The sequence below is a fragment of the Cucumis sativus genome, chromosome 6, assembly GCF_000004075.3.
Source record: "Cucumis sativus cultivar 9930 chromosome 6, Cucumber_9930_V3, whole genome shotgun sequence".
Lineage (NCBI taxonomy): Eukaryota > Viridiplantae > Streptophyta > Magnoliopsida > Cucurbitales > Cucurbitaceae > Cucumis > Cucumis sativus.
In genome coordinates this window covers 8,473,240-8,493,778 of record NC_026660.2, presented here as the reverse complement: position 1 = coordinate 8,493,778, position 20,539 = coordinate 8,473,240, and the positions used below count along the sequence as shown (strand labels likewise).

General features: G+C 30.3%; 1 long non-coding RNA gene across 1 annotated transcript; it reads left to right on the top strand.

The window, feature by feature from the left end:
- Positions 1–15,441: 15,441 nt before the first annotated feature.
- On the top strand, positions 15,442–17,533 carry LOC116404652. The gene is made up of 3 exons (XR_004217634.1): positions 15,442–15,616; positions 15,839–16,045; positions 17,254–17,533. It is a non-coding gene; the product is annotated as an uncharacterized LOC116404652 (long non-coding RNA).
- The last annotated feature ends 3,006 nt before the right edge of the window (positions 17,534–20,539 follow it).

Sequence of the window (20,539 nt, the reverse complement as noted above, 5' to 3'; positions counted from 1 at the left end):
ATACATATGAATCAGATTCAATTTTGTTTGTTGATTATAAATTGAAATAGTTGCAAATATAACAATTAGATTCAAAATATTAGCATACATTACAACATTTTAAAAATTTGCAAATATAGCAAAATTTGTCGAAGTCTATTAATGATAGATTATTAGTCTAATAGACTATATTGCAAATATTGGTCTATTGCTGATAGACTATCAACTATCAGAGATAGAAGTCTAGCATTGATAGACTTGTTATATATATTTGCATTTGTTTTAGATATACACTTGATTATTATTTTTAAAATTGCTATCAATTATAGTTATTTTTATGAATTTGGAAACGAGTCCAAGATGTAGAAAACACATGCACATCGAACAAAAAATAATTAAACGGAACAAAAAATAACTAAATGTTACCTTGGATTTTTAAAATACAAAACCAAACCTTGAAAAGTAAAATAGAATAACTTTTAAAAACTGGTTTTTTCTTTTAAATTTGACTAATAATTATCTTAACTCATAAAAATATAGAAAGAAATATTGGAAATTTGCAACATGTAGCAAAGAAAATATAGTTCATGTCATCCATTTTTTTTAATATTGCAAATAGGACAACAAAATAAATAAAGTCCTCAATCAATTTAATTTACTTTTCAAAATTCCAATTTTAACTTCTCCTTCTCAATTTCTCTTTTCTTTTCAGAATTTTTTTAATGGAAAAATATCTCAAGAGTAGAGTTAGAGGTGTAAACAGGTTTGGGTTGAGTTGTGAGACATTCTCAACCCAACCCATATTTTTTGGTTGTTTGGGTTCACAATCCGAATAACCCGAATTAAGTTTTCAACCCAACCCAACCCGTAAAATATGGGTTTGGTTGGGTTGGTTTGTCGGGTTATATCTTTTTTTTCTATTTCTAAATTCTAATCTATTGTGCAATGAGCATTAATATGTTTAAGTAAAAACCCTAGATCCTGATATAGTTCGAAAACCACAAGCCATGTTTCCCAAATTTCCCACATTTGCTACAATACATTTTACAGTACAGATAAGAAAAGATCTCGACAGGACGATAAAGGAGAAAAATCTGGAGATTGTTGAGAAAAAATGGAATGAGGTAGTTGACGGTTGATGTCGAAAGAAACACATGAGACCTCGTTTTTGTCAGATGTGGAATTTGGTTAGCATTTTTGGTGCTAGTGGAATGATAAGCAGCTTAAATGGCCTCGATTTCCTAGAGTTGTTGCTTTGTAAATGGTTGATCGAACTCCAACGTGAAGAATGACCACGACAGAAAAGATGAGGAGTAGACAGAGGCTTTGTCAAAGAATGGCCACTGTTGCTACTGATTTGAGATATGAGAAGAGTAGAAGATTCAACATGAGGAAGAGAAATGGAGAAAAGAGGAAAGCACACATGAGGAAGACTAGAAGAGAAAGGGACACTTGGACTTAATCTAATTATATTTTTAAGTTTTATTAAATAAATAATAAAAAAAATATAATATAATATATATATATATATATATATATATATATATATATATATATATATATTATATTAATTCTGGTTGGGTTGGGTTGAACCAAAATTGTTAATCCTCCAACCCAATACGAGACCCAACTCGAAAATTTTCAATTTTTTCAACCCAACCCAACCCACATTTTAATCTAACCCAATCCAATCCATATAATAGGGATTGGGTAGTCCGGGTTGAGGTTAGACGAGTTATTCTTACACCCTTAACTCGAGGATTGCAGCTTGCATAATAAAAGGGTGTTTTTAATTTTTTTTTAACAATTTTTTTAACTAAAATTAATAAATTACATTTTTTAGTCATTAAATTGCTTAAATAATAATGTGGTTAATTGTTGCCTTCTTGCATTTAGTTTACAACTAAAGCAATGTTTTTTATTTCATTGAGAGGGAGGTAGTTTCTGGGTTTGGATCCAGTTCTTGTGCATTTTCAAATATCAACCAATACTAATTTAAGGGAAATTGCATCAAATGACAAAAACATTTAGAGAAAAATAGCTTATAACACCAATTTTGGCTATTAAAGGGTCATCACTTTTAAATTTTCTACTTTTGCAAATTTAAAAAATGTTGTGCATTGCTATCATCATAATTCTTTTTTTTTTTTTTTTTGCAAAAGTCTCTTAATTTAAAGTATTAGATAATAATCCGAGAAGAATCAAATGACAATCAATGTTATTGATTGTTATAGTCAAACAACAATCAATATTATTGACAATCTTACAATCATTACCATATAACAATTTGTATAGTTGACAACCAATTTTAGATCGTAATCAAACAACAATTAGATAACAATTGATTTTATTAGAACAATAATATTAAATAGCAATCAAACAACTATTAAATAAAAAATTTAGTATAAAATAACAATCAGATCAAATACGAATCAGACAACAATTGGTATCATTGAAAATCTGTTGTAATAAAAAAAACAGTCAAAATCAAATAAAAATAAGATAATAGCAATTACATATAACAATCAAGTTCCAATCCATTTACCAATAAGTTCTTATTCTCTTAGCCTAGTTGTTTTTCCAAAATATTGGTATATTCACATTTCATGTCTTATCTTCTTAGGGTCGTTACATTTAATCACAAATATTGTTTCACGAGTATGTTTAAATTGTTGATGTTCAATTCCATTGAGGTGATTTTGATAGAGTTCGAAGAGATTAAGGAGTGTAGATTTATCAACATGGGTTTGATTTCTTTTTTCTTGGTTCATATTTTTAGTCGAAGATGAAGTGTCAAACTTAATTAGTTTATGATTGCTATCTGATTACCATCTGATTGTTATCTTTATTACCATCAAATTGTTATTAGATTGTTATCTGATTATTATTTTATTGTTTTGAGATAATTTGAATTCAAATATGTATAGCACTTCGTGATTTTGATTATATTAAATATTTTATAATTTCTATTTGATTGACAAGTGATTGTTATTTTATTGATATATGATTGACATATGACTGCTATGCGATTATTATCTTATTGATATTTTTCATTTGATTGTTATGTGGTTGTTCATTAGATAATAAGTACTTTATGATTTTTATTTAATGTCCTGTGATTGTTATCTACTGCGTATCTATTTAAATACTCGATCGAATTCACAAAAATAAATGACACACATTTCTGCCCATTATCAAATTGTTAATGAAAATGTTAAAAATTATATAACAAAAGAAAAAACAATTAGATGACAATCAAAAGGTAATCAAATAACTATCTTAGAATGCTAATTAAAATTAGAAAAAGAAAAGTGGTAATCAAACAACAATCAAATATCAATCCGACAGTAATCAGACAACAATTAAATTGCAATTGACATTATTGGTAATTAGTAGTAATCAGGTGATGATGTAATAACAATCATATGGTAATCAAATGCAGTTCGACATTCTTAACTATAAGGGCATTTTGGTCAATTGATAGAAAACCAATTTTTGGGGAATACAATACATCCACATAAATTCATTTTTATTTCACAAACACAGGCTCACACTGCCTTCTTTTCACAAATCACATAAACCACACATTAGCTTCTTATTCATTTCCACCGAGAACATGAATCGTTCGATGCACCAAGACTACTTAGATTCACTCTCACTAGCATCTAACATTTAGTTAACACCACCACCTAAGAAATATTTGTCTCTGCATTCTACACAACCTACTCTCCATCTTACATTCTCTTCTTCACTCCCTATTTCTAGAAGTTAGAGATCACCATTCTAGCTTCTTTGGAAACCAAGAGAATGACAGGAAAGATCTCTTTTGTGGTATACGTTTGTGTATGACAGGGTTCAAAATTGTTTATGACTGAAGGGAGGAAAACTAGGAGATTGGAATCTACAAGGGTAAGTGTTGTAGTGTATAAAGATGCATGTATCATGGAAACTCTATGCAATCAGGCTATTCATGAATTTATCATTTAGGCTCCAAGTATGTGACTTTAGTCAAGGTGATGAAATTACTCTGTCACAAAATGCACAATCACGTAAACCCTACCTAATTGCCTAAACATAAAAATAGTTGGTTTTATGTCCTAAAACTTGACAGTAAATTTAATTCATTGACCATTGTTAATCAAATGTTATTATTGTAATTTCAATCAAATGTTATTGATTATTTTATTGGTTTTGTCTTAATGACCTAAATCCAATAAACTAAGATCATAAGCTGCTTTATGAGCCTTGAATTGTTTTTAAAGACATGTATGGATCAATGTTCAAGATACAACTTAAAGGGTCTATAATAAAGGGATAAGGATGGGTAACTTATATTCGTAACACTGTGGATACGACCCAATTTATATTTAATACAAATGCTTCAACTCAAAGCATGCTTTAAAACATAAATTTTTAAATCAAGCTTAGAAATTTATTTTAAAATCATTCTAGTCACTCACAACTTTTGGCTAGGTTCTTAGCTTATAGATTTTTCCTATTTCCTCTTGTCTAGAAAATAACAAAAAAAAAAAAAAAAAAAAAAAACTCAAGCAAGTCTTGAGTTCCAACTAAGGAAACTTCTTTAACTTATTAGCTTTTCCCTTTTCTAGTTAAGAGAATTCTTTTCTTACTAACGTTGACCACTTTGGACTCTTGGATGATATTAGATCACTCAAGATCGTTTCTACAAGTTCTCCCTAGCTCAAAACGAGTTTCTATATAGATTTAGAGTTCAACTCAACATAAAAATTTGGCAAACTTGCTCAAAAGCTTCTTAATTAAAGAAAAGGAGCCTTTACTTACTTGGATTTAAATCTCAAGCTCTAACTCTTCTTCCTTACTCAATCTCGCCAAACACTACAACTTATCAGGTAGCTTCTTGAAAGAAAACTCAAAATTGAACCTTGACTGAACAACCTTTCTAGTTTAGCTTCAACAGATTCAAGAAATCTCAACTTCTCTCTACTTGGCTCTTGAAGTGAAATGGTGAGAAATGGTGAGAAATGAGAGGAATGAGAGTCTTTTGTCTTTAAAAACACCCCTTGCATTCGAAAAATGCTAACTTCACGAAATAGATATTTCTAAAAAATTTGTCTATCTCACGCTTTTAAGATCTCGGTCAAGATAAGCTTGAGATCAATTGAGAACCCTAATATTTCTTGTTTCCAGTCTCGGCTGAGCACAACCTTGGGATGGCCTGAGAGCTTTGAATTTTTTTTTTCTCTATTTCAATCTCGATCAAGCTCAAACCCGAGATGACCTTAGATTTGCTTTCTGCATTTTTTCTTTCAATCTTTATCTGCTACAATCCCAAGAAGGACCAAGATTTGTCCTCTCCATTTCTATGCCTTTTCTTTTGATTGAACAAGGTTTGAGATTTTCTCTCTATCTTTCCTTTGCTTCTTTTCATGGCCGAACAAAATCGAGTCCTAACACCTCTACCACAAAATTTCATTGCTTAGTCCAAGACTCTTGGACAAACTCTTAGCTTATCTTCTAAACTTCTATGCAAGCAAATGAGATAGAAGATATGCGTATTACAATACCTGTCGAACTTGCTTGGCCTTAACTTAAAAATATCTCTTACAACACATGCAATTGTGAAAAACATTTAAAACCTAAAATATATAAGCTTCATAAATCATATTCAGACTCATCCAACCAATAGATAACCTATTATAGTAAATCCAGTGTTCCAATAACACAAAAACTAAATCTGAGCAATCTCAACTCAAGAGATCTTTACTAGCAAAATAAATTACAATATTTACAAGCTATAGCAAAATTTTGGATTCTATTACTATAGTATATCAATGACTATCAAGGATAGAATTTAGAGATAGAATTTGATATAGGTTGTAAATATTTTGTAAAATCTACTATTTTTAAAATTCCCCCTAATATAAATCTATAAGATATTGGAAAGATATTTATTTAAATAAGGTTTGAATGAAATATTAATTATTAACTAATTAATTAATTGTTAATTCATTAGTAGATTTGATAATAGAATCTCATAATTCTCTCTTACTCCTTTTCCTATTCCAAAAAGAAAAGAGAGTTATAACTATCTAAAAGAAAATAGTTTTATTTAACCAAAATTTATCAAGAAAAAAGCCAAGGCTTTTTCTCTCTGGAAAAAGAAAAGAGTTTCTCTCAAATATGTGTAAACATTTTTCCATCCCAATTGGTTCCTACAAATTAATCTCATCCTAGAGGATAGGAAGTTCTTCGATGGGTGATGTTCCCAATTCGATGATTTGTAGATTGAGGTAATTGAAAGTAAGTTCTCTGTATCTTTTAATTTAAAAGCATGCTTAGTTTTTATTTAGAATTTTGATTTTAAATTTTGCCAATGTGCTAGTATTTTAAGATTCTCAAATTAAATTGAATAATGATTCTTTAAATCTTCCGCTGCCATAGGGTTTTATCCCTTCATAACTAACTTGTACCTGGTCATGCCACTTTCCCTAGTGAAATGAATTTCATAAACATTTCTCACAATTTTTAGGCAAGCAAGCTTTAACTCAATCCTCTTTTATAAATTTTTACGAGTTTATCTTATCATTCCTTATTTCGCAATGACGACCTTGCACAACTCTAAATTTGAGGGTGTGCAAGGCCCGAGTCAAAGCTTTCATAAAATCAAGGATTCATTTCTTTCAAAAAAAAAAAAAAAAACATGAAACAAAACTAATCCTTGCTTTATTTCCAAATTCAATTAAAATAAAAACTTCTATGTTGTCGGCTCTCACACAAGTAAATAAGAGGCAAAGCTTCATCAAAATATTAGAGTAAAATAAATAAGTGGCGATAAGAGTTATAGTTGAGAAGAGGAACAGACTCAAGGAGTACCTATGATTTTTCACTCAACGTCAAATGTAAATAAATAGTCGGTTAACAAAACGTTTACAAGAGAAAGAAACCAATAATTTTTTAAAACAGTGGCCATTCAAAGAGAAAATAAGATTTTCTAAAAGAAGCAGAAGTATTTTGAGACTTAAGCTTGTCGCGTTTAGAAGTGGAAAATATTTTCAAGTATAAAGTATGTGAAGGACAGAAGAAATGCCGGTGTGCGGGGCAATTACAAACACACTATAAAAGGATTAGCGAAGAAGCAGAAGTAAGCATATTTAGAATCTAGAGATGATGCTTGAGGACAAGCATTATTTTAAATTTGGGGCTGTGATAACTTGTAAGTTATTATAGCCGTTTATGTAAAATAATGATGTCTTCCACATGGAAATATAAGAAAACAAAGAGAAAAAGTAGGCAATTTCATACTTTGTGAAAGTCTTACCGCAAAAGAACTCCATGCCTGTTTTATTTTGTTTAAGAGCTCTTATCGTAGGATATTAAGCAAAGAAGAATGAAGCTCAACAAATGGCACGTGGTACGCAAGGAGATTCAGCCAACCTCTTCAATGCGAGGAAGTCGATGTTAGACAATTAAGCCGCTAGCAAATAAAAGAGGTTGCCGGAAATGTCAGAAAAGGATAAATGGGACAGACTACGCAACATAGCTACAACTTTTCATAAGTCTTAATGGCACGTGCTGGCATGTCAGCACCACTGCGTGTATATACAAAAAGTTTCCCTCTTCAGAATGGTGTATGTGCAATTGGCCAGAAGAGCAAGTTCATCAATTCATCCATCATTCTCTCTTACCTTGAGTTTTTTAGGTGAGAGCTTGACGCTGAAGAGAGAGAGACCCCTCAATCCCATTGTTTCCCCTAATTTATAGGCAAACATCAGAGCCAAGGAGCATTAGAAGTCAAACTCTATGGCATAACACATCTGTTGTAGTTCCATTTTATCAATTTTTATTTTGTGTTGTTCTATAAGCAAAACTTCATAGCTAAAAGGCCTACAATATAAGTTATGAAAGCAATGTATTTCTTCTTTTATTCTCTCATTTTCTTACCTCTTCTATATACTTGTAATTGATTAGGTAAATAGAAATGAATGATGTACCAAATACTATGAAAGTTATAATGAATGTCGTTAGAGTTTTGTTTAGTTAAATATGAGTATCTCAGCCTTGCTCGTTCGAGAGAAGAGAAAAAGTAGAGATTATATTCACAAAGAGGGTGAAAACTGCATTTAACTAAGCATGTGGCGAGAAGAATGCAACAATGCATTCTTGTTGCCAAACTCGTCCTCTTCATACATTACTTAAAGGTTAATGTGTGTGGCAAAAGCACTGAAAGGTCTGTCTTAATTGAGGATTAGTTACTGTTACTTCATTCAAAATGATTAAATAACTGCATCGCTTAACTTGTATATTTGCATCCCAAAAGGCCAGTAAGTATGGCTTTGCACTAAAGAGTTTCTTGCCTTTATTCTTGGTTAAGAAATGTTTGTATCACTTCAAGGTGTTGAGTCATCGATTGTAGTATTTGGTAGTTCAATTTTCCTTCCTCTATCTATGTTGAGTTCTTACTTATTATGCCATAACGCCATGTTCACCTTGTGCCGCCAAGCACGATAGTGTAAATAGTTAGAGTAGCTAATATAATGTTCATATGACTTACTATACAATGTATACCGCATGAGTTAGTACACAATTGGATAAATTAGGAGCTTATATTCTGTGAGTTCAATCGTGGACTTACCAGAAAACCTCTCATTGCTTATACTTGGGCGATAGAGAGGAAAGCTTGTGCGATAAAGTTTAAATGATCATATAGCAACGGAGGAATAGAAATGCATCTTTTATCGCATGACCCTACCTCACCGCCCATTAGTTGTCAAATTTAGAGTTTTTCACGCTAGTCTACAATTGTGAAACTTGAAGAGAATTTAATGCATGATAAAAACAAGCAAGTTTTTGGCCATGATAGACCCTACTTCACCTTTTTTTACGACTCTCCGGTGAATTTACCCATGACAAAATGATTACCCTTACCGACGACGAGTAGTGGCTCAGTTCCAAAATACCATTTGTCTCTGTCCAACCCTTATCTTGAATTTAGATTGGGCAGGGGGGCCCAATCAATCATAGGCCTACTTCCATCGTCGTATAATCCTTTCGTGAAGCGTAGTTTACTTATCAGAAGTCTCTTCGCACAGTATCTTTACCGCAGAGCCTTCATTGTGTTAGGGTACGCGATGAGGACCTTACATAAATAATATTTAATTTGACCAAAATAAATAACTTGATCCGACGATCATGATGAAAACATGTGGCATCATTAGCTTTTACCAATTTATTTATTCAATTTCAGTTTAGGACACATGTCGACTTTTAATTCGTCCAAAATTCAATTATTTATATTTTCGTCATTAATTTGATAGATGTCATGGTAATTTGCGATGGATCCAAAAATTTTGCATTCAACAAAGATATATGGATAGAATTGGTAAAACAATTAGATTTAGGTTAGATTTAAAATTATAAAATTACTATATAAAAACTGTATAAATATTTATAAAATATATCAAAATTTGAGATTCAATTTGACAAATAATTTGAAATTTTATTATATTTTATAAAAATTCAATCAATAACATGTAGATTTATGCGTGCATAAAGCTAAATGATGAAATTGAGAAGCCTTTAGTACTTTGATTTATGATATATAATTAAGTAGGATTGGGATATTAGTGTGTTGGAACTTTGGAAAGGAAAAGGCATCATATTTTAATCACAAATGGTGGCCTTAATTAATGCTACCATAAACTCCCACCCTTCCAATGAATGTAACATCCTTAGCTTCTTGTTTATCTCTTCATGTCCCCACTAAAATTGCCAAGCCCAAATACTAATTAAAAAATATTTCCTACTTTCTGACTCTTTCACTTATTATTGGTTATATTATCAATTGGCCATGTATCCATAATTATCAAGGACTGCCGTTCACTTTTTCTTAATAATCTTTCACAAAATAAGTTGTATTGTACAACTTTTTATAAAAGACTCTTTTAAAGTGTTTATTTGAATATGTAAAGCTTCATGCAAAATGTAAATACCCTAAAATATCTAAATTCAATGGGAATACATTTAAACACATGAGTTCCAAGAAAACTATTACATTTGAATTTAACTAATTCCCGACCCCCCAATATCTCTTTATAGCTAACATGACTCAAAAAGACCAAATAAAGAGCTTATTCATTACAAAATTAATATTAAGATTTATTAGACTAAGATATAGCAAGAAATGTAAGAACTTAGTCATAACTCATACTACAATTTTCGAATGATGTTCAAAAAGTAAATATATATAATGTTTTGTATCATCATTTTTATCTCTATTCGGTTGTATTTTTCAAGTGTTACTGTATTAAACTATCATATTAGGTGATAGAAAATTAGTTAACTACTTTTAGATCCATACTTTGAATTAATCTGTTCAACTCTTTCATAGAGGTCTTCTCTTTCCATTAAATATTTATATCCAAATGCCTTCAATTACGTAATATAAAGTTGAAATTTTGATTTCTTACAAAATATATTAGGATACGTAGGTAATACTTTATTAATAAAAACCAAATACTTTTTATGGTAGAATACATGAATGATTATACACAGATCCAACAATAAATGAGGAAAAACTAAAGATTAAACTAATGGTTAATATTCATCCATATAACAAAAACATTAAAATATTTCTTTCATAAATTTCAGATTTGTTTTTAAAAAATATTGACGTCTTTTTACTTCTTTAAGATTTGTACCAAGATCGTGTATTAATATTTGAACAATCGTATATTATTTACTACACAATTACGTATAATGATTATTTAGAAGAAGAATTACACGTGTATGTGTGACCAGTGTTGATATTACCTATAAGAATATTATGTATAATTTCCTGCATAATCATGTATCATGATCGTTTAGAAAGTTAATTACATACGCGTGTGATCGATTAATCTCGTGTACGATGATTGGGGCATTTTTTATATTTTCTTTTGTAGATTTGTGGATTTTTCCGTTTTCAAAATTACGAGCAGGTTTCTTTTTACTAATTTCCTTCCTATCACGAAATTTCATTGGATTCCCATAGTCAATCCCTTCCTTTCAAATAAAATTATTAAAAATTAAAAGCACAAAAGGCTGCATTGTATATACATATTTTCACATTTCTACAGCAATAAATATTAGTAATTAGATATTATATTAAAACTGATTTCATCTGTCAACTAAAGTTTTTATTTTTATGATGTAACATTGATATATCGCTAATTGTATAAACATGTCTACTTATTCTTTTTATAGAAAAATTGACACAAGAATTTTAAAAAAAATCAACTACCTCAATAAATTGTAAATATGAAAAATAATTAGAGAATTTGATTTTTATGATAATCAAATGGGTATGTACTTTTAAATTTACTATTTTTATAATTTAGAGAATATAATGACATGAACTTTTACTATTTTTAAAAACGTTTCTTTTTAATATTTGAAAACAATTTTATTTTTTACCCTATATGTTATTTTATTTTATTTGACTGCAGTTGGTTGTGAATAGGTTTGGAGAAGGTTGTAATAAACTTTTAATTTTGGAAGGGTGGCTTTGCTTCACATAGAATTTTTTCTTCTTATTATTATTATAATGAACTATATGTTGAGCAGAGCACTTTAGGAAAAAAGAATGAAATGATTTGTTTATTTATATGTAAGGCTTTCACTTTGGTTATGTTGGGTGTGTTTGTGTGCATTGATTTAAGAGAAAGTGTGAAGAAACCAAAATTAGAATCCACGTTGGTGAGTTGTTTTAGTTGTTTTCTTACTAAATTATTCTCCAACATTTAGCCCCCACACACATCCCCTCATGCTCCTCTTTTTCTTTTCACTCTATTTTATCTTTCATAAAATATATCTTTTTTCATCTTTAAAATTTTATTTTACTCTCAATATAGAAGTAACACTTTTAGTTAAATTTCAATTTCAATTTTCTTTACTCTTTAAATTTAGTTTGAGTTATGTATTTTTTCATTTTACTTTAATTAATAGATATTAATTTTAGACTAAAAATGAATTTTTAATAGAAAAAATAAGGTTAAAAGTGAAAACTTTAAAACTTATATAAAATTGGAAAGGAAATTTAGAAATGCGCACACAAATTAAGGATTGCACTCTAACTAATTCTAATCTTATTAGAAATTTACATGCAAATATCACCTTTTAACAAACTAAATTAGGGTTTATAGGAAATATTACTTTCGTAGCTTTCAATTGCTTGTAATCTCCTCATTTATTAAATCCGATTAGTGTTTATATGCTATTCTCCATACACAAAACCAATTTGTGAGACTCGATTAGTGAAGGATGAATAGAGAAAAAGATGCAAATTTGAAGGATAAGCAAGAACTTCTTGGGTGGTTTGAAAAAAAACTTTAGTGAATTTAAATAATAGGTAAAATTAATAAAAGTCTCAAAACTCTTTAACAACTTCAAAATGATCTCTTTAAACTAATCATTGATCTTCTTGTGGACAATTGGTTTAATTAGTCCAACACGTCTTTAAGCACTAACACTTAGTGAACTTTAGTGGGCTAGGTCTTCACATCGTATGCAACCACTTAATCTACTAAGAATGAGTAGAATTATACAACAAAATGTTGAATTTTTCCACTAACTTTAGTCAAAGGGCAAAATGGTCTTTTTCACTATTATAGTCAAAGTCAAACTCTAACTTTTCATATCAAAGTCAACACTTTAACCTTTTACCATTTTGTCCTTCTTGACTAATTTTGACCTTCCAAGCATGAATCCACATTTATTTTTTCGAAATTCAAATCACACTTGAATATAAAATCTATCAAAGTTTGACTTTTTAAGTTAAAAATCAAACCTTTGACTTTTTACAACTTTGATCATTTCCACCGTTTCTGATCTTTCAAATATGAATCCACATTCATATTCTTGATATTCAAATTACATTTTGACATCAAATTCTATCTCTTAAATGATAACTGATAACTATATCATATAAATTTGTCGATTTTTCTCTTCTTTTTCTAATTCGAACTATTTAAACTAATCCAATATATTGTTCTTAGTTTATTCCATATAAGCTAGTAGAGGAACATAATAGACATATAAATCATAGACTTCAACAATTCGAGATTAACTGACTAAACTCTTTTTAGATCGAGCTAATCAACATCTGTTAACTGATAAGTCATCCCAGTAAAGTTTCGTAGTTGCACTACCCGCACTATAGATATATATATGTCCATTTGATATTATCATGATTAGTAAGTTAATCTTGCACAAGTTATTCATAATCTCGACTAGGTCAAAATATTGTTTTACCACGGAGATTACATCTTGTTTCTTAAGTCTCACTGATCCTCTATTGAACAATTGGTTTAAGATCTAACCAATAAACTAAATCCCTCTCAGACCAATAAGAGGGTGGGACCCCTTGTTCAAGATATGGATTCAGTGCTTAAGGGAACAACCAATCTAATAAATATATAATGGGTAGGAGTGAATTTGGTCTTGCATTCTATGTCTCCAGCTAACTACCCTAGTCTTACCTCTAAATTAGGAGGCTTATTTGGCCAACATTAATGATCTACCCTCACTTATGCAAGATCTAAGGACACTACAAGAAATTTTTCCTCTGCCCAAGCCTCTAAATGTCATTGGCAGAAGTGGTATTCTTCAGTGAGTTGTTTAATCATCAACAATAAATGGCATCGTCGATGGTAAAAATTAAAGCACTAGCGTAAATCACGGGTCTTTGTTGGCGACTTATTTTTGTACCGTCAACATAGGTAGACATCTGTCGATGGTTTATTATTACCATCGAGCTAAATGGACCAACACCAATGGATTATTATAGATTGTCGGTGGTTCTTTGAAAACAAAAAATCCTAATTTCTATTTTTCCCTTCATTTTCCCAATCCCCTTTCTCCCACCCCAACCCTCCCCCAAGATTTCTACTCTTTGCTCCCCAAGCTCCCCTTCTCGTGCAACAATTTTGCCAATATAAATAACTTAACACACGAAATTAAACCAATTCATACTTTTATTAACTTTCAGCTATGCGATTTACAATAAGCTCAACAACAAAACATCAAATATTACAACTTCAATATAAAATAAATGCCAAATGAGCCTTCTCGCCAGCAAGTCCTTTAACCTTCCTCACTTGGTCTTAACGCCTGCTTCCTGGAAGATAAATTTTAAAAACATAAGTCTATAGACACAATGAGGTTTTAATAAATCATTTTCGTAATATCTTTCCAAATATCATTTCACTGAAGATATCAAACCACATAAATCATCTTTTTATAAAAACATTACAATTTCATATATAAACATTTCATTTCGGATAACACACATTAGTTACCAACATTTATTTCATCAAGGATCCAAAATCATTCTTTATGCTAGGTCACGTAACTTCGCGTTTAGACTACTGAAACAACAACATTCGAGAATATATAGATTCGTCCTTGTTGCTCAGGTTGAGACGCAATGAACATATTTCATACATTGTCCCGCCTCAATTCACCATGTAGCCCCTTTCACCCTATGGTGGCCTTGACCTCTTTAGTGCACATAAAAGTTAGTTTATTAACAGAAAAGAACTAATGGCTTGAATGTCATTCCATAACAATAATACATTGAAATACAATACACATTCTTTAGAATGACATAAACACTTTTCATATAAACCTCCTTTAGAAATTATTTGAATTGGAATCATTAGTTCAAATCATCAAAAAATGTATAAGAAAGCTGGAAATCACTTAAAAATTTTAAAGAAAAACACTCACAAACTTAACCTTAACCCAAAGTATTTCTCTTCTTCCTCTTCTTGCGTAGTTATTCAATAGCACTTTAGAAGCCTTTAGTTTTTCTATTGAAAAGCTAAAAAATAACAAATAACTAATTATTTATAGTACTTCTTAAAATGCTTAGTCATTTTCAAACTCTTGTATGCTTGCTAGCTCCCTTTCTTAGTGGTCCACGTGTGAGCTCAAGGTTCATCTTAATCATGTTTAGCTTAAACTCTGCACATGGCCCATTAAGCATACTTAGGAAATTTTTCTTAAATTCCTTGATTCTTTTCGCCAAGTTTTTCTTCTCGTCGTGCACTCTTAAACACGTAACAACTTTTAACTTCCAACCTTTCTCATGAATTAGCCAACCTCTTATCGTGTAGTCTTACTTTAAAACACCTAGTTTAGAACACTTGGCTAAAAAATTTAATTCCTATTTCTAAACTATTTAGGCGCATGTCTTACAATCGCAGAGGAACTTGTGCAAAGGTTATGCGAAAAGACCTTGTCTAGCAAGTACAATTTCTATGCAAGATCCACATCAGCAACACGAGGAAGGTTCATTATAAGACAATAATGTTAGTTGGAGTTGATGTGACTTGACAATGAATGTGTTCAAAACTGACATGTTCAGAAAAGTTAAAGTGTTTCGTTGAAAGTTGCCTATAAAAGGACTTTATCCCTACCGAGTTGAAGAGGCGGCTTCAAGAGAAGTTAGATGTCTGAATGGACCCGTACTCCGGAATAAGCCAAACCTTGGAGAGGGACGAAAAGGAGTAGCTTTTCTATCGTCTATAAAAGCCTTTATTTTTCTTCTTCGGTCAGTCTGTAGGTGAAAGTTTAAGGTCTGAATAGAGAAGATCTCATTCTCCATTTCCCCTAACTTGTAATGTTCATTTCTATACTTTCTATTTTTGTATTTCTTTGCAATGTACTTTTTCATATTGTACAATGACCTAAGGCCTACATTCTTTAATATATTGCATGTTTATACCTTTTCAATCCATCATGTCTTTACTATTCATTTGTCAATGTGTTATCTGTAGTTTAGATATGTGATAAGTTTTTTATAAGAAGCTTAACTTATAACACTTATCGTGTTAGTTAGGCTATAGTCATCACTTGGCCAGTGTAAAGCGACAATTACTCAAGAGAGCAAGTAGTAAGGATATGACTAACGCGCGTTAGGAGAATTTTGGAGACAAAGTCTACCTTTGCGAGATAACTTCCATAATTTGTGTTCCGAAAGGAGAACAAGTGTGGACATTTGGTACCGAGAGGTTGTCACCCTTAAACCAGAAATGCTATAAGTCTCGTAAGTGAAATCTTCTAGATACATCTTGCTTAACCATGTTTTATCATTTGCATTCCAAGATATGAGCAAGTGTGACGTTTAAGCACTGAGAGGTGTCTGTCCTAATTATAAGCTAGTTAACTGAGTTGTATCACATCAAGGCTTAATTGCCTAGTAATGTAGATACCTTCCTTCACTCTTTTTTCAGTACAAGTTTTTTCACACGTCCATCTCACATACGTTCTAATTCCCCTTTTATAAATTTTCTAGTGTAGATAAGTAAATATAGTTTAAACTTACACTTCATCACACTGTATAGATAATTCTCTTATATCGTTTGAATGAAGAATGAACCCTAGAACTAGGCTTTGATATCAATTCTCTGTGTTCTACCTTGAATCATCTAGAAAACCTATTGTTTCGCTTATACTTGGACAAGCAATAGGAAAACTTGTACTCAACGATAACTTAGTATTTACTCGATGAAGAGAGACATAGTGAGCATCTCCCCTGCAATGATCTTTGAGCAATGACTTATCGCCTAGAATTAGAAATAGGCATACACTGCACACAACTAAGTCTGAACCTCTACGTCAATAGTCGATTTAAAAGAATTAATCAAGCAATTTATGGCGTCACAAGGAGGAACTTCAAATAGGTATGAACTATCATTTTCTTCGTATGAAGTTGTTTGAGCATTTGTTGCTTTCCTGCAGTTATGGTAGCAACTGCAATACATTGACGCTTTAGGGACTACTTACCTATACCATGGTTTGAATTTGTTTCTATCCTATAGTTATGATAGCAATTGAGATGTGTTTGTTTAGAGATGTTCTCATTTATTATGCTAGTTTAGATGTATGTTCTATATTTTTCTAAAATGTAAGATGAAATGTAAATGTTGATTTTTTTTCTTGAACGTGGGATGAAATATAGGTTGAAACTTATGTTCTATATTCATATTTGTAGGTTTACTAGTTGACTTATTTACCTGTAGAGAAAAGTTCATGATTGTAAGTTTAGATGTATTTTCTATATTTGTCTAAAATGTAGTATGAAATGTGAGTTTAAATGTTGGCTTTTTGGATGTGGGATAAATTGTAAGTGACGACTTATGCTCTATATACATATTTGCATGTTTACTAGTTGGATTATTTAGTTTTGTAAAGTGAAAAATATACCATTTTATTGAATATGTTTCTATTGTTTTCTTTTTATTTGTTTTTCAGGTCAAACTTTCAACGGAGATCACTTCATGACAAGAAAATTATAAGTTGGTCTAAAGTTTATGAAACTTTTGTTATTTTGGACGAGTTTACTGTTATGGTTATGTTAATTATATTTTGTAAGGCACATTTTTTTTTTTTTTTGTTTTATTAACTTCATTTAGGTGACTTATACGTAAAAAAATTGTAACTTTTTTTGGAACTAGTATTTCCTATATTTTGAATTGTGTTTAGGTACAAACCAAAAAGATGTAGTGAAAAAACGATACAAATATAAAAATATTTTTCTAAAAAAAACAGGCTTATGCCCACGCCACTATTTTAAGGAGTTGACATTTCATGAATATACCAACGAGAACTATAATTGTTGGCATAGTAGATCTATATCGTTGGCAATGCACAAATATTTCAATGACATTCTTACACCATCGACATAATAAATGCCCACAAAACATTTTTTGTTGTCGGTAAATATACCTTTCGTCGACGGTTAATTTCTAGCGTTGATAAAGTTTCATTTGTTCACTTCCATTGGTAGTTCCAGTATACACCGACATTCTCTTTTTCGTCGTTGGTAGGGAGTCTCTTCCAACGGACCTACACTAATGGTTTGGATCGATGGCTGTATTTCGTCAGCATAAGAGAAATTGACACATTTTTTAAGATATGCCAACGAATTTTGTCATCGGCAAAAAGTCAATTTCTTGTAGTTAGATAACCTCGTGTGAACAGAAATTCATAGTTAGCTAAGATTAAGATTAAGTTACCTATGTCATCAGTAGAAAGAAATAATTAATTTTAAAGAGTAGGTGCTATAACGTAAAAGTGACTATTTCACAATTTAGTCTTATGTAAACTCTTTACACACGATGCCCTCACTTTCATGTCTCTACATGAATTATTCATGATCATATCGTTCTTACTAATTATAAAGCAAACTGCATCCAAAGTGTTTCTAAAATAAGATGTCCAACCTTACCAATATGTTATAGACCGTTTAGGTTATATGTTCAAATTTGATCCATGTTTATATCTTTACATAAAGTTGAAATCCAAAAATATAGTCTTGAAACCTTAATTTATTGGATTCAAGATTATAGTATTCATTTTTTTTACCGATATCTCTCATTAACTACATTATTGAAAAGAATATAATTTTAAATTACAAATGGTAGTCTTAAAACATAAATTTCAACCAATTAAACAAAACTTAACATTTCAAAAGTAAAATTAAAACAATTTGGCTCGAGATGTAGACATAAAAAATTATATATATATATATATATAGATATATACTTTTTTGTTTAATGTAAAAGAGTTGGTAAATAAAGAAATAAATAAAGTTATTGGGAAGAAGGAAGACAAAATTGGAGGCAATGTATTGAATGAGAGATAGAAGGGGAGAGATATGATGAGTGGATGTTTCACGCGAAACCACCCATGCAGAATACACCATCATTCATATTCCAATTATTTTTAGACCTTTCGTTTTTGGATGTCTCTCTACAAATATGTCTATTCAATTAAATAAGAGTTACAATATATTTTCTTCATTTATTTTTCCTCCCAATTTAATTATAATTTTATTGTGTTTCTCCTTTACTATACCATTAATTTTAAGCTACTTAATTTATTTTAACTTGAAAATGTAAAGTTCCCAATAGTTGATCCTAGGCTTTCTTCCAAATAGTAGGCTCCCACTCCTTTTCATTGGCTTTCCTTCCTTAACTTCAACTTTCCTCCCTAGCTTTTCCTTTCTTAAGTTTCTTACGAAGGGTAGACTTTTCTCTTACTAGTTGGTTAATGGAGAAGGAGGATAGGTTTTTCTTTCTTCACTTTCATTTTCTTTGCGTCTGAAGGATAGCCTTTCATTTCCTAGGCTTTCTCTTGTTGATTTATTCCATTTAAACTTTCTCATTTATTCCACTTTATCTTTCTTTCTTTTTCTAGTTAGAAGTATGATTTAGCATAATGCGTCCTGCTCTCCGACACCAAACTCAATACCTTAAAAGGAAAGACTAAGGTTACATAATCTCATCTTGTAGAACGAAATATACGACCCGTTCGAAGGATATGCTTTCTTTCCATTAGCATTTCTCTCGTTTTACCCCAAATTTTTTCTAAATATAGACATATTAGTCTGTCAAAGACTTGTATAGTTTGGGTGTGTTGTGTTTGAAGCCAAATGAGAAATGGACCATGTATAAAGCAGGAGACAAGATAAGGAAACTAAAAAGAAAAATGTTTTATTTAAGGGAGAATTGTAAAAAATAATAAATTTGACAAAATATTTACAACATGTAGCAAATTTTTTAGATTTTATCAATAATAAATAATAACATTGATAGACAATAATAGAAATCTACATGTTTCTATTATTGATAGAATCCAAAATTTTGTTATAACTTGTCAATATTTTAATTTATTTTTTAATATAATTGAAACTCACACTTAAATCAAATGAAAAAGTAGAAAAGTAATGGAGAAAATAAATTAAAAGAAAATAATAAAATTTGAGGAAGACAATTAAAATGTTTCTAAGGAAGACAATTAAAATTGTTTATTTTATAGTTCAAGAGTTTTCTAAACCTTTTTAATGCAAAGCAAACCTATAACTTTCCTAAACTAATTTTTTAACATAGGATGGGTACATTACTTTCTAAAACTTTTTTATGTTGAACAATTGCACTTATAATATTTTATTAAAATAACTTTATCAAACAATTGAGTGTATTGTTCAATACATTGTTTTGTTTATTTAATCCTGGTTTAACCCAGTTTTTTTATCAAATATATTATTTATTATATTGAACCCCTTCATCTAATTATATATACTTTACTACATGCCAAATCTAGGCATGTACGTTAGCAGTGGCATGGATGAGGCATTTTGTACACACAATTTGATCATAAAAATGAAAAATGATTGAGAAACCTAAATTCCAAAGTAGAAAAAAAAAAGGTCTCTTCAAAGCGTCAAGCTACATGGTATAAATGTCGCTAAAGGGACCAAATAAGGCTTATTTTGATTAAATTTTGTTGGGTCATTTTTACTATGGTTTTTTCTTCGACATTTGTTGAGAATACTAAGGGTTTGTTTGGATTGAATTAATAACAAAATATTCTTCAATAATACATTTCGTTTTAAACATTTTTTTTTTGGAAATGAGTTTAAAATTTAAACACTTAATATTTGGTTAGACTTTTTTATAAGTGTTTATATGTGAATTTGGATTTTAAAGATTTCTCCAAAATAGATTATTTTATAAATGAGTTTTAAAAAAAATGC